Here is a 15,339-nt window from a genome sequence, read left to right as displayed (position 1 = left end):
GAGACAGTAGGAGCACAAGCAGGAGGAGCAGCAGAGGGAGAGGGAGAAGCAGGTACCCTGCGGAGATCCCAGAACTCTGGGTTCATAACCTGAGCAGAAGGCAGATGCTTAACCAACTGAGCCCTCCAAGAGACCCTTGAGAAGGAATATTTTGTAGAGACACGGTCACATTGACATCTGCATTCAGAAATTTACAGCCTAGCAAGAACCCTGGAAGGCTCTTTCCCTCCAGACTGGAGGTAGGACACTCACCTAACACTTTCTGCGTGGGGACACCCTGTTTTCATTCGTGGTTTCTGCCGACCATTTAGTGCAACCCTCAGTTTAACTTTGCATATAATGTGTATACATAGTATCATTCCTAGTTTCTGCAGACATTTGTGCAACCCTTAGTTTAACTTTGCATATAACGTGTGTATGTAGTATCATCTATGGTTTCTGCCGAGCTTTTAGTGCAACCCTTAGTTTAACTGTATACATAATGTGTATACATAGTATCATTCCTGTTTTCTGCAGACCATTTAGTGCAACCCTTAGTTTAACTTTGCATATAACATGTATACATAGTATCATTTGTGGTCTCTGCTTACCATTTAGTTCAACCCTTACTGTAACTGTACATATAATGTGTATACATAGTATCATTTGTGGTTTCTGCAGACCATTTAGTGCAACGCTTAGTTTAACTGTACACATAATGTGTATACATAGTATCATTCGTGGTTTCTGCAGACCATTTAGTGCAACCTTCAGTTTAACTGTACACATAATGTGTATACATAGTATAACATCTATACATCTATTACACTAACATATAGCATGTTTCCTACATGTCTATTATACTAATGCATTCTGTCAACTCTGTATACACATCTGTACATTCAACCATGGGACCATGCACTGGTCGGACACGAACTCAGAAAAAAAAGGTCATTTTCCCTACTTTGGACCCCAATTCCCTTTTTTTCTTGACACGTTAAGAGGCGCCCCTGCTTCCCATCCCTGAATTCACTCTACTCTGTGTCTCCCCCTTGCAAAAGGATTTGCAATGCACAGCTCAGGGCTTGGCACCCTGATGGGACATTTCCACGAATATCGACACACTTCAAAGTGACTTGTATTGGAAACGATCTGTCCCTGACCTGTCCCTCCTTCCTCTGTCTTGGCTTCATTCATGGAAAGGAACATTTTTCCCCTAAATTTTTTTTCAGATTTTTTTTTTCTTTAAAGACACACTGCCTGCACTGTAAAATGTATCTGTTCTGCCTCTTTTGTGCAAATGCATACAGACATGTCCCCACATGCAGCACCAAGGTACACGACCTATTCATGCCCCAAAAGTGTCCATTTCCAGACTTTGAGATCAGACCTTCCCCTACCTCCAGTCCGGACCCAAGTGTCTTCCCTCTAGTGTTCTCTTTTCCCGAATGTCTGGGATGTGGGTTCATATACTTTGCAGCGTTTGGATGTTGGCTTTTCTCACTCAGGATAATACACTGGAGGTGCATAGTATTGTTGCATGTGTCTCCCAGGATTTTGTTACCCTGTCCCATTGCATTGCATGAACACAACGCATCTCCTCTGTCCATTGCCCGGCCGAGGGGCACTGCATTGGTGCCAGATTTTGGTGACTCAAAAAAAAAAACAAAAACAAAAATAAAAACACAGTAAACAGTGTGCAAACATGTTAGCATCACCCTCGGATAGATGCTGAACATCTGGAGGACAGTCACATATGTAACCTGCTAATTTCTGTCAACTCTTCATGTGTTGTCAACGTTCCTACAGATACAGTAGCTTGTCGTGTAGTTCAGAATACCAACACCTCTAAACATGTAACAACAATTTTTAGAAACAAATAAATCGGTGGAGCACCTGGCTGGCTCAGAAGACTGTGCAACACTTGGTCTCACCGTTGTGAGTTAGAGCCCCACGATGGAGGTAGCAACTACTTTTTTTTTTTGCAACTACTTAAAAATCTTAAAAGAAAATTAAAAGTAAAGATAAAAATAAATAAATGAATAAATAAATACATGCCTCTGTATCTGATCAGAAGAATCTTCAGCTAATACAGAAGAACAATACAAATAGGTAATTATCTGTATTTTACCTGATTATTCCTTTCAAAATGTGTTCTGCTTTCTAAAGGTTTGGACAGAATGGGAAATAAAAATATTCCCAAGTCACCACATGCATTTCTTATTCATGTTCAACTGAAAGAATAAATCCTACCCAATCATTTTTAGGGCACAGGGAGGTTGATTAAAATATTTAATAGACTTTAGTTACAGGAAAATGAATATATATATATATGAATATATGAATATTCATAATTCATTCGTGAATAAATGAATATACTATATATAATATATATGTATATATAATATATAACATATATTATATATATACTATATATATGAATGTATGAATATGGATAAATGAATGAATGAATAATGATATTAATATTATAATATTATAATTATAGTATTATATTATAATATATCATATATTATGATATTAATATCAATATTAATTATTATTATATTATCATCTAATATTATATTATACAATTTTATTATTAATAATTATTTTAAATTATTACTATATGAATATGAATATGAATGAATAATGGTATTGATATTATAATATCATAATTATGGTATTATATTATAATATATATTATATATTATTATGTTAATATATAATATTATATCATTATAAAATTTTATTATTGATATTAATTATTATATTATTAATATATTGATATTAATATGAATGAATGAATAATGATATTAATATTATAATATTATAATTATAGTATTATATTATGATATATATTATTTATTATATAGAATAATAATAATGAATATGAAATAATATACTTTATATAATATAGATATTAAACATATACTATGTATGCATTTTATCCACATTATACTATATGTACCACACATATATATAGTAATTCATTAGTATATATACAGCGTATATAGTAGTATAATATAACAATTATAATATAAATGATACATGTACTATAATTATTATATATATCACACTAGATACGTTTGCTACATCAGATATATATATATACTAATAATTCTTCAAGCATTTGCTAAGTGTAAATATAGTATATTTTATACTATTTATAATGTATAAATATATATAATATATATTGCATCAATCAATAATATACACTGTATATAGTATATAAATTCTGTATACAGTATATACTGTATATACTATCTACACTGTATATAGTATATAAATACACTGTATATATGTGCCAGATATATGCATATACTAACCATTCTTTCAATCACTTACTAAATCAATGTTCGCTGACCTCATTTTCTTACATGCACTGTGGCAGCGAGCTGTCGACGTCCAGCTTCCAGAGAATATGCCGTCTTTGAAAACCTTTTGACAGCTGTATCAGAGCCTTTTAGGAGAACGTTTAAAAATCACAACAAAATATTGCAACAGTGTTTCTGGCTCTCTGTCCTCGTTAGCAACTTGGTAGAACGTGGATCTGTATGTCCAATAGCAGACGTTAACCCCAAGGTCAGTCCGAGACCTCTGCAAATCTATGGAAAATGTGGTGCTTTCAGGAGACCAATTGGGTTCAGAAAAGTTCAGCCATAGCTAAATAGAAACTGTACGGCTCACTACTATTTAAATTAGACACAGAAATAGGGCTGAAGTGTTTTCTAGGTTTGGGAGCTGTTTAAACCTGGCAAACTATTTGCAAATCATGGTTCTGATGAGAGACTTATACCCAAAATATATAAAGAACTCTTACGTCTCAGCCATAAAAAGACAACCCCATTAAAAATGAAAAACAAAGACACCCCAAGATTTTAATACATGCATAGTATAATCTAGGGGCGACATCTTTTATCTTTCTCTTTACATTCATTTTTTATTTGATAAATAAGACTGCTACTGGAATATAGTTTCAAATCAGATGCATAAACATACAATGACGTGGGACACAAAGGCAGAAGACAAATATTAAATTTCCTTATTGCCTACAGCCTACTGACAAGTCCTTGAAACAGGGAGAGGGACCTTCTTCTAGAGACTCAGCTGCCTTGATGTTGACACTATGCTAAGGCCTAAAGACAATCCTAGCTCCACCCCCAGGGTCCTGTAAGTCTACTTGAGGATATAAAAATTCCTCTGGAAACTTCCTTTATCTCTAAACCCCCTAAGCTGTAGGTCAGCAATCATTCCCCAAGCATATGGCCCACCAATAGACATTTGAAGGGTTTCATAACTAGGGTTTTATTACATGGTGATAAATGACGTTCTCCTAACAATAGCTATCTCCCTCAACGTCCTGGAAACCTTGCTTCCAAAATTCCATAGAGACTTAGACTATCCGTGACCCCATCCCAAGCTGAAAGGTTATAATGGGCACGCCTCATGACCCCAGTGCAACTCTCTGTGCCCACGGGTCCAACCCTCCTCTTTCTGCCCATGAATCTTGTCCCCATGCTTTAACAAAACCACCTTTTTTGCAACAAAGTTGTCTCACAAATTCGTTCTGGGCCACCAGCTTTGAATCCTAACGTGTTTCCTACATCATATGAGACCCCCTATTAGAGACATTGTATATGCTGGTGAATATTTGTCCATGTTTGTTCTATAGGTTGAAATATTAGGGCTTCAAAACTTAGAACCAATAAGACACACTCATCATATTGTAAAGTGTCTTGTATTAGTCTCCTGGGGCTGCCATAACTCTATAGTGTGGAACTGGGGGTTTCAACAGTCCTGGAGGTCCGGTCCTGGAGGCTGGGAGTCTGAGATCCAGGTGGGGCCAAGCCTGGGAATCTGATATTCTGTGTTCTCCCCGTGTCTTCCTATGGTCCTCCCTCTGTGGGTGTCTGTGTCCTCAACCTCTCTTCTTATCAGGACCTGCTTGATTAGACTTCCCATAATGACCTCCTTTTACCTCAATCTCCTCTTTAGAAGACCATATCTTCAACTACAGCCACATTCTAAGGTCTTAGAGGTTAGGATTTTAACACATGAATTTTGTGGAAGACACAATTCCACCCATAACATTCGAGTCATATTGTACTGTTGGCGTGATGGCACAAATTTTAAGCAATAAGACATTGAGAAACAGAAGTAAATGCCAACAGTCATTCTAATGCAACCTCCCTCACACAGCCACTAAATGGAAGAATCAAGTCTTCCATTCAAGAACAGCCCATTTTTAAAGGGGGTTTATTTTATTAAATTTTTTGTTGTGGTTGTGAAATATGTTTTCCTTTTTAAGATTTTATTTATTTATTTGACAGAGAGAAACACAGCGAGAGAGGGAACCCAAGCAGGGGAGTGGGAGAAGCAGACTCCCCAGCGAGCAGGAAGCCCAAGGCGGGGCTTGATCCCTGGACCCTGGGATCATGATCTGAGTGGAAGGTAGATGCTTAACTGAATGAACCATCCAGGAACCCCAAGAAGGACTTCATTTTAAATTCCAAAACAATCAGGCTTTGATGATGAGAGAGCAGAAGGCTAGCTGAAGGCAAAGCAGAAGGTGACCCCCCTGTAACCTCCCCCAGCCTCCACTCCAGGATGGGGTTGTGTGACATTCCTCCAGGGATTTCCCAACTATCTTAATGATAATGCCTTTCTGGAGAGGAAGACAACCTTAACTGGAAAATGTCAAGGCCTCCAGTGCCCTGTAGGTCCTCTTAAGCATATGAAAGTCCTTTGGAAAAGCTCCCTTTTCCTTACCTCCCCCAACTCCATACTCTATAATAATCAGCCATTGCACACCACCCCATGCAGAAGCTCTTTCTGGCCTTGGGTCCTGTCCCTGTGCTTTAATAAACCATACCATGGCACCAAGATGTCTCAAGAATTCTTTCTTGGTCATCAGCTCCGGACCTCACCCTACCAAATCTTACCTGTATTCCAAAACCTCATCAATAGCAGATCTCCCTAAATGTTAGAAACCGTCTCCCAGGTGGCCATGTCCTTCTGGCTATCCTCAATCGGTCTCTTTTAAAGCCTTCGATGCCAACGAGTAGACTCCTGGCTCATTCCTAAGGACACTTGGCCAACGAGGGGACTGAAACTCATTTCTGAGAATTCTGGTTGCGATCAGAATGCAGACACATGTGGTCACGGACACACACACCTCCCACAGCTCCTTACCCACGGCGTGCAAAGACCCTCCTTGCATCACTTTTGCACCAAGATGACCTTGTATGCCCCCCCCCCACAGGACTACTGTCTATGGGGATGACGTCTAGTTGTTGCTGGGGATGACATGTAGTTGTTGCTATTTTGTTCGGAGGCTCTTCCATTGAAAGTCACCGAGATGCCTCCTCGGTGTCCAAGAACAATCATTGCATCATTGAGTGGAATTCCCCGTGGGACGCTCGTTTGCCTCCTGAGGACCCCGTGTGTATTACCCCAAGCATTATGTTGAGATGCCACGTTTTTTGTTTTTATTTTTGATTTTGTTTTTGTTTTTTCCATTATGTCCAGTTAGCCATTGTATAGTAGACCATTTGTTTTTGTTTTTGTTTTTTTTAGATTTTATTTATTTATTTAACAGACTACAAGTAGGCAGAGAGGCAGGCAGAGAGAGAGAGAGAGAGAAAGAAGCAGGCTCCCCACTGAGCAGAGAGCCTGATGCAGGGCTCGATCCCAGGACCCTGGGATCATGACCTGAGCCAAAGGAAGAGGCTTTAACACACTGAGCCACCCAGGAACCCCTAGATCATTAGTTTTTGATGGAGGGTTCAACAGCTCATGAGTTACACATAGAACACCCAGTGCTCATCACAACACGTGCCCTCCTTAATTCCACATTTTGTGACTTTTCCTCTTTTTCTCCTCTAGATTTGAGCTCATTCCCTGCAAAAACCAACCTATGACTCATCCCCTTTACCAGGCTTTACCAGCCGCCCTGCTGGAGTGTCCACTCTGGCAGATCGGATAGCGTCAAGACTCTCTTGCAGGTGTCTCCTGCCTAGAGCCACCTGTGAGACACTGAATGTGCAAAAGAAACCGAAAACAGACAGCAAGGCGATGACATCTCTGGTTTTCAAAGGTGTTCGGGATGGATGTTTTCCAAAAAGGTCACTTGAAAGATTAAGAGGGGAGAAAAATAAAAAACAGCAAAGTTGCAGTGTTTAGGAGACAAGACTTGTCATTTCAGTGACTGCTTCACCTTGGGAAAAAAAAAAGAAAAGAAAAGAAAAAAGAAAAACTAGGTCTGCACTTCCAACATGTTAAAGAAGAATGATAAGAAAAGGCCTGGATAGTTCACAGGTTTCTTGTGACAGTCAAATCTGGAATGGGAGAGAAGTGAGAATTTTAAAGTGTCACATAAATATAGATTCGTATTAAGAGATTCGGGCTCAGAATATAGAATGTGCTAAGTCCTAGAGTGGTCTCGAATGCTGATTTATAAGAAAATATGAAGAACTGCTTTATGTAGCTGAAAATACTGTATATATTGTTTCAGAATATATGCATGCATGACTCCTGAAACCAATATTGTACTGTATGTTGACTAACTCGAATTTAAATAAAAAATTAAAAAGAAATAGAAGAATGTATGTATATATATATATTACTATATAATGCATATTATGTATCCTATTACATTAATATGAAATGTAGTATGTTTTATATAAACATGTAATTACATAAAATATATTGTGTTAAATACTTATGTATAATGCATTGTACTATATATTTACATATTTCAAGCATTTCTTTTTATTAGTCTTCATTACTGAAATTAGACTCTGGAAATTTTTTTTTTTTTTTTTTTTTTTTTTTTTTAGATTTTTTTTTAGATTTTTTTTTTTTTTATTTCCAGCATAACAGTATTCATTATTTTTGCACCACACCCCGTGCTCCATGCAATCCGTGCCCTCTATAATACCCACCACCTGGTACCCCAACCTCCCACCCTCCGTCCCTTCAAAACCCTCAGATTGTTTTTCAGAGTCCATAGTCTCTCATGGTTCACTTCCCCTTCCAATTTCCCCCAACTCCCTTCTCCACTCTAAGTCCCCATGTCCTCCATGCTATTTGTTATGCTCCACAAATAAGTGAAACCATATGATAGTTGACTCTCTCTGCTTGACTTATTTCACTCAGCATAATCTCTTCCAGTCCCGTCCATGTACAGACCCATAACCAGTAAGGAGATTGAAACAGTCATTAAAAATCTCCAAACAAACAAAAGCCCAGGGCCAGACGGCTTCCCGGGGGAATTCTACCAAACATTTAAAGAAGAACTAATTCCTATTCTCCTGAAACTGTTCCAAAAAATAGAAATGGAAGGAAAACTTCCAAACTCATTTTATGAGGCCAGCATCACCTTGATCCCCAAACCAGACAAGGATCCCATCAAAAAAGAGAGCTATGGAAATTTTTTTTTTTAAGATTTTATTTATTTATTTGACACAGATCACAAGTAGGCAGAGAGAGAAGAGGAAGCAGGCTCCCTGCTAAGCAGAAAGTCCAATGTGGGGCTTGATCCTAGGACACTGGGATTATGACCTGAGCTGAAGGCAGAGGCTTTAATCCACTGAGCCACCCAGGCGCCCCTATATTTACAAATTTCATACATATCATGTTTTATATGTATGTTAAAAACTCTTCTTCCTTCTAAAAGGAGCAAGACACCCCTGTCTCTTTGGAATATATTTTTTAATCAAATGAGAATTTAAGTCTTTAGGGAAAAGTAACACAAAATATAGCACATTAAACTAATTATCCTGAAGTCCATATTCCCTTTTCATTAAATAATCCACTTAATGTAAAGACTAATTTTTAACTACAGCATAGTAATAAGGTCAACATTAGAGAAAACAAAGAAAATCAGAATGTCCTCCCCTATACTTCTACTTTGCTTTGACAAACCTTTAACCCGAGGCCAAAAGACCAAAAAACCTGGACACACACATTACTGCCTCTGGAAGGCCATAATTTTCTGGAAACTTCTGGAATGTTCTGCCTCTGCGTTAACAGAGGCAAAAACACAGATTTTACAATACTGCTGACTTTATGAAAACTATAAAAACCAAGACATTGCTTTTCCTGCCATTCCGTGGAGGGGACAATAGGGGAAGAATCAATACATTGATCCAACAGTAAAATAAATGAGCTAGTCAAAATAAATGAATCCATCGGAAGAAGGCCCCAGCATTTCAGAATACTGATTCTGGAGAATTCTGGGCCAGCCAAGGTCCTGTCTTCAGACACGGTTTTGAAAGATGCCAGCTCTTCGTTGTGACTGCATAGCTTAAAAATCCGTTCAAGTACTTTTGGGTCTTCTCTTTCTTCACACGGTCTATGGAGAGAGAGGTGGATGGAAGCACCATCCTTCCTTTAAGAAGACCATCTTCCAGGGATGTTTTTGGACACAGGGCTCTATGCTGAAATGCTTCCTTGGCCTCTTTTGGTTCCAGGTGTGGCTCCAACACTCGTTTCTGGCCCATTACATGTAGGAGAGACGCTGAAGGCAAATTCGGGTCCTTTCCAAAGCAATCTCCTTGCCTTCTCCTCCGTCTCTGGAACATGGCATCACTCTCAACCAGCCAAGAGGAAAACCTTTTCCCACATCTGTTTACAATAGTGTTATGGATTAAATTATGCCCTTAGGGTTTAGGGTTAAAAAAAAAAAAAAAAAAAAGGTATGTTGAAGTCCTAACTCCCAGTACCTGAAAATATGTGAATTTGGAAATAGGGTCTTTGCTGATGTGATGAAAAGAAGGATCTTCAGATGAACTCATCCTGGATTAGGGTGACCCTGAATCCAAGAACAGGTGTTCTGATGAGAGACAGAAGAGGAGACACAGAGAGGAGAAGACACGTCAGGACAAAGGTAGAGACCAGAGAGACATGGTCACAAGCCCAGAGACACCTGGAGATCCAGAAGCTGGATGAGGCAGGAAGAACCTGGAGACTCTGGACGGAGCCCAGCCCTGCCCCACCTGGATCTCAGCATCCCTGCCCCGCCTGGATCTCAGACTTCTGGTCTCCAGCGTTGGGGAAGGATGAATTCACATTATTTTAAGCAACGCCCCCCCTCGCTCCTAGTTTGTGACCCTTTGTTACAGCAGCCAAAGAACCCTTGTAAATGCAGTTCAGCCTGTTTTGTAACTGATAGGAAAATGCCGATCGTGAAAGCATACATGATCACACATTGACCTTAAATCCCAGCTACACCTGACCTATACAACAACCTTATTTTACAGACACGATATCTGAGTTCTTGTGATACAAAAAACCTTTCCTTGGGAGTAATTGTCTGTTTTTGAAAGATAGACTTCATCAGGTTAAAGGGGATCTTTTTTTTTTTTTTTTAATTTAAATTGGCTAAAAGTTTTATTTTTTTCTACTATGACTTATTAGGATTAGTTACATTTTTTTTAAATACTTTTGTCCTTTAGTCTGCAAACAGATTGAGTCATGTGCATATATTTTCAGATAATCAACCATTCGCGAATTCCTGGGATAACCACAATTTGGTTATAATGGACAATTAAGAAAATAGTTATTTGAATTCCACACCACCACCTCATGATTTTATCCAGCCACCATGCTGATGAGAATGGAGTCTAAGAAAACCACTGGATGAGATTTAGAGACCCTCACATATCTATATACTTGGTTTTGCCTTGTTATTAGCACAATTTGAATAAAAGTAGAAGGGCACCTGGGGGGCTCAGTCGTGAAGCATCTGCCTTTGGCTCAGGTCATGATCCCAGGATTAGGGATAACCTAACCCTAACCCTAACCCTAACCCTGCTCAGTGGGGAACCTGCTTTTCCCTCTCTGAGCACACTCTCTGTCAAATAAATGAAGAAAATCTTAAAACAAACAAACAAACAAAAGTAAAGAGTGAAGAGAAAACCAGCTAAACATGCCACAACAGAAAATAATGAACTATATCATGCTGCCATCATCCAGTGAAATAAATAACAGGATTTAAATTTAAGTGGATGTATGATGTATTCTGTATACCTTCATTATATAACTGTCAAAAACATGAATATCGGGGTCCGTGGGTGGCTCAGTGAGTTAAAGCCTCTGCCTTTAGCTCAGGTCATGATATCAGGGTCCGGGGATCGAGCCCTGTATCAGGCTCTCTGCTAAGCAGGGAGCCTGCTCCCCCCTCTCTCTGCCTACTTGTGATTTCTGCCAAATAAATAATATCTTAAAAAAAAAAAAGATGCAAATAGATCCAAATGTCAATAGCAAGCAAAAAAAAAAAAAAAAAAAAAAAAAGGCGGGGGAATCAGAGGTGTGTCTTACTGGCTGTGAATGGTCCAGTTTGGATTGTTGGGGTTTTAGATACTGATAAGCAATGTCACTGATGAGAGCAGGTGTGCATGTCAGGTGTATCTCAGGTGTGATCATCTACACCTGTTTCCTCTTGTCATCTCATGTGCTGTAAGGAACTTTGTAGATAAAAGGGAAAAGAAAAAATTGACCGGACAGTGCCTCCCTCAGGGACCAGGATACGGGGCTCACAGATGCACTACTGAACCATCCTGGACCTGCCTTTACCTGTCCCCATCCCATCTGTCAGCAGACATGCACAGATAGATGGCTCCCAGCATCTGCCCTATTTCATACCTGACCTTTAGGAAACCGCAGACTACACGCATTTTAAAAACCATCTACTATGTCATTAGAAGCATACTACCCTTTTCAGTAAATCTGCCATTTCCAGGTTGCCCCCAAATATTCTGCCTTTGAATTGTTGTGCAATATGCATATGCGGTCGCATGAACGTTCTGCCTGACCAGAAAAGTCCAAAGCTGATAATTTGTTTGACCTTTGTTTAAAAATAAATTGTTTTGCCTATCAGAAGATAACAGGGATACGCATGGAAATAATGAGCCGGGCTGTTGTTCTGCCAAGGTAGAAAGAAATTGGATGAGCAACCACTGAGCCTTAAAACATCCCGAAGCTTTCCGTGACATTCTTCTAGCTCATAACACACTATTTAATGCTGTTTTTTTCTCTGGGAAGGAAAAACACACACACACACAAAAGAAAAAAACAAAACAAAACAAAACAACAAAACAAAAATGCTGCAGTGTTTTGAAGAACTCTGATTTCAGGATCGTCTGAAGTCTGGCTCACTCCTTTTTTTACTTCCCTCAGATCGAAGACTTGCAGAATCCATCAGAACCATTGAGTTTTTTAGGAAATGGGACTGTAGTGAAGACTGGGATTTTAGTGAGCTTCCCGTTGTAAATATGGGCTTTGATCTCTTGGTTGACTAGAACCCTACAAAGAACTCTACCTTTGGGTAAATCTCTTGGGCTTTGATCTCTTGGTTGACTAGAACCCTACAAAGAACTCTACCTTTGGGTAGCTCTCTTGGGCTTTGATCTCTTGGTTGACTAGACCTCTACAAAGAACTCTACCTTTGGGTAGCTCTCTTGGGCTTTGATCTCTTGGTTGACTAGACCTCTACAAAGAACTCTACCTTTGGGTAAATCTCTTGGGCTTTGATCTCTTGGTTGACTAGAACCCTACAAAGAACTCTACCTTTGGGTAGCTCTCTTGGGCTTTGATCTCTTGGTTGACTAGACCTCTACAAAGAACTCTACCTTTGGGTAGATCTCTTGGGCTTTGATCTCTTGGTTGACTAGAACCCTACGAAGAATTCTACCCAAGCGTACTCCTGAGTGAATTAAGTAAAACATGTCCACTCTGTGACCTCAGCAAGTATCATGGAAGTCAATGGAAACCCAATCACGCCATTTGCAGGGTCGTTCATACCAACATGCATCTGTGTTGTCCAAACAAGGAGACCATTTCATTGACTCACCTAGAGCTCATACTTTTGACACATGACTGATCAAGTCCTTAATTTTCCTCTTGCTACCTTGAGTCAGAGTTACAGTCCCAGTAAACTCATTTGTATTTATGCATTCATCTTTCATGACGTGATTTAAACACTCTACAAATATTTAACTGTGAACGTGGGCTGTTATCACCTTCAGAACTCACTGTGTCTCCATCCTATTGATCTCAGGAGATACCTGCTTTCTGTCAGCATCACTGTTGCACACATATGCCCAATAAAAATGCAGCAAAGCTTATCCTTGACCACCCCAGTCTGCATGACTTGTTCCCCTACATCACACCTATATAAAGGTTATCTCTTTCCTTAATAGGTGTCACTTCCTGTTGAGTTTTTCTCAGCCTTCCTTTTCTGGGTCAATTTTCCCTTGTTCATGAGCACACGGAAGGGAAAAAACAAAACAAAACAAAACAAAACAAAAAACCCTCACCCATTATTGCTGATTTTCTCTGCTCTGTTCTGAGCTGGTGCACGTCTATCCTTCTGAGCCTCAACGTTTTTCCCCGAGTCTGTCTCCTGTTAACATATAAACTTATCTCTTGGGGCCAGTCGTGGGTTTCTTCATCTGTTTCAAGGAAATACTACCTGTGTCTCCCTATAATGTCATAAATGAAACTTTTTCTTGCAAAACAAAACAAAAACATGCTTCTTGAGCTCCTGGACCAGAAGGTAGGTGAGTCCCTGAATCTGTATTGATGATTGCTTTTCTTCCATCTGTGGAACATTCCTACATTTCCACCTCTCCTCAGCAACTTGAATGCAAGACGCTTCTTCAAATAATCATTTTACATCCGTACCCTAATGACACCATCCACTTGATACACCGTATGTCCCACATCAAAGCAACATGTATAATGCATACATCCCAGGACACGGATTCTAGCACACACGTGACAGAACATGACCTAACGTCATAAAACAACTTCCTGGTGACCTTATTCCCACCCCTTTATAAATCCACCTTCTTATTCTCCCTTCTGTCTTCCCAATACCATCTCTACTCTGCTGCAATCAATGATGTGACACAGGGATGACTGGGTGAGAACACAGAGGTCCTGAGTCCGGGCAGGGAGTGTGTCTTGGACCCAGATTCTGAGCAGACCTGCCTTCTACTTTTGCAAGGAAACTGCCAAAATATTTTAAAGCTAGGTATTACAAAGTTAAATGGAGAAAACCAGTAATGCATATCCATGTCTTCTCTATTCCTGTCTTAACACAACATGACTTTGTAACAGTCTAGGAGATAGGATCTTAACTGGGAACGTGGATGGGGCACGGGGTACAGTGAGGGTCTTGTGTCTGAGGCCTGCCCCAATACTATTGTGGCTTTTCACTTCTTCAGCACCTCACATGGACAATGCACCCTGAGCACTCATCTTCCATCTACCTTAACACACCTCCCTATTCCAGCCCTGTCCTCCACGGGGGTGCATACTCCATCCACCCCCTACAGCAGTCACTTGATCACCTTCGAGAACAGTGATGCCGTGGGGTGTGGGGTTCATGGAATAACACCCAGGTCCTGGAAGTGAGTGCAGGCAAAGCTACTGAGGCAGAGACCTCTAGGGTCTCAGCTACCCAGAGTAGAGTCTAACATAGAGTGCAAGTCCTTGATTTCTTGGACTCCTTGCAGGGAGAAATGTGGATGGAGTAGGATCAGAACCAGGTCCTCAGAAGCATGGTGGAGGACAGAAGCCTGTGTAGCCTTGGTGCTCATGCTTGTCCTACCATGCAGTGTTCTTCCAGGGTCATCACAAAGCCTGTCCAGCACACAGCATCCATCCTTGGTTCTCTACCGCTGACCCCTTTGATGGCCAATCACCACAGTGAGAGTGGTCCAAGGCTGGGCACCAGTTGCAAATACCCAAGAAGGGAAGAGCTACTTCTCTTCTGCATGTTTCTTCATGACTGCAAGGGGGGACTTGTATATGGCACCAGGGCTAGGTTTGGACAGACTGCCTCAGCGGTAGGTAACCTAACCAAGACTTGAGGAGGGCACCACTCTTCTATCTCAGTGCCAAGTACCCCCTGGTGCTCAGCATCCTGCAGGTGTGCCTTTGTGCTCAGCTTCTGCCAGCTTCTCTTGGGTTTGCAGAACAGAGAATTGCAGCTAGCTCATTGCCTGATGGTCCTCATCAGTGGCTGGGCCATCCCCTCACCCTGGGGCCTCATACCCTACATCACCTTCATATTGAGCAGACGCTGCCGTCCTTATTCGTATAGAGATTAGCTTGGATTTTAGCATGAGTCACTGCACTGGATGCTTAGAATGTGTTCACATTTTGCTAAATATGTTCTGCTCGAATAGTTGCTTTAGGAAAGGCTCTTTTTCTGGTTTAACTATTTTCCCCTTATCTTTGCTGTGAACAGCGGGGTCCATCTGGACTGTCGCTCTGTTTCCATTATATACGTTTTCATAAAAGACAGTGTTGACTTGACTTCCCTCCTTGCCATTCTTATAAATAAACTCC

The sequence above is a fragment of the Mustela erminea genome, chromosome X (genome assembly GCF_009829155.1).
Source record: "Mustela erminea isolate mMusErm1 chromosome X, mMusErm1.Pri, whole genome shotgun sequence".
NCBI lineage: Eukaryota > Metazoa > Chordata > Mammalia > Carnivora > Mustelidae > Mustela > Mustela erminea.
The sequence above is the reverse complement of the archived record's forward strand: the minus strand, read 5'-3'. Positions refer to the sequence as shown.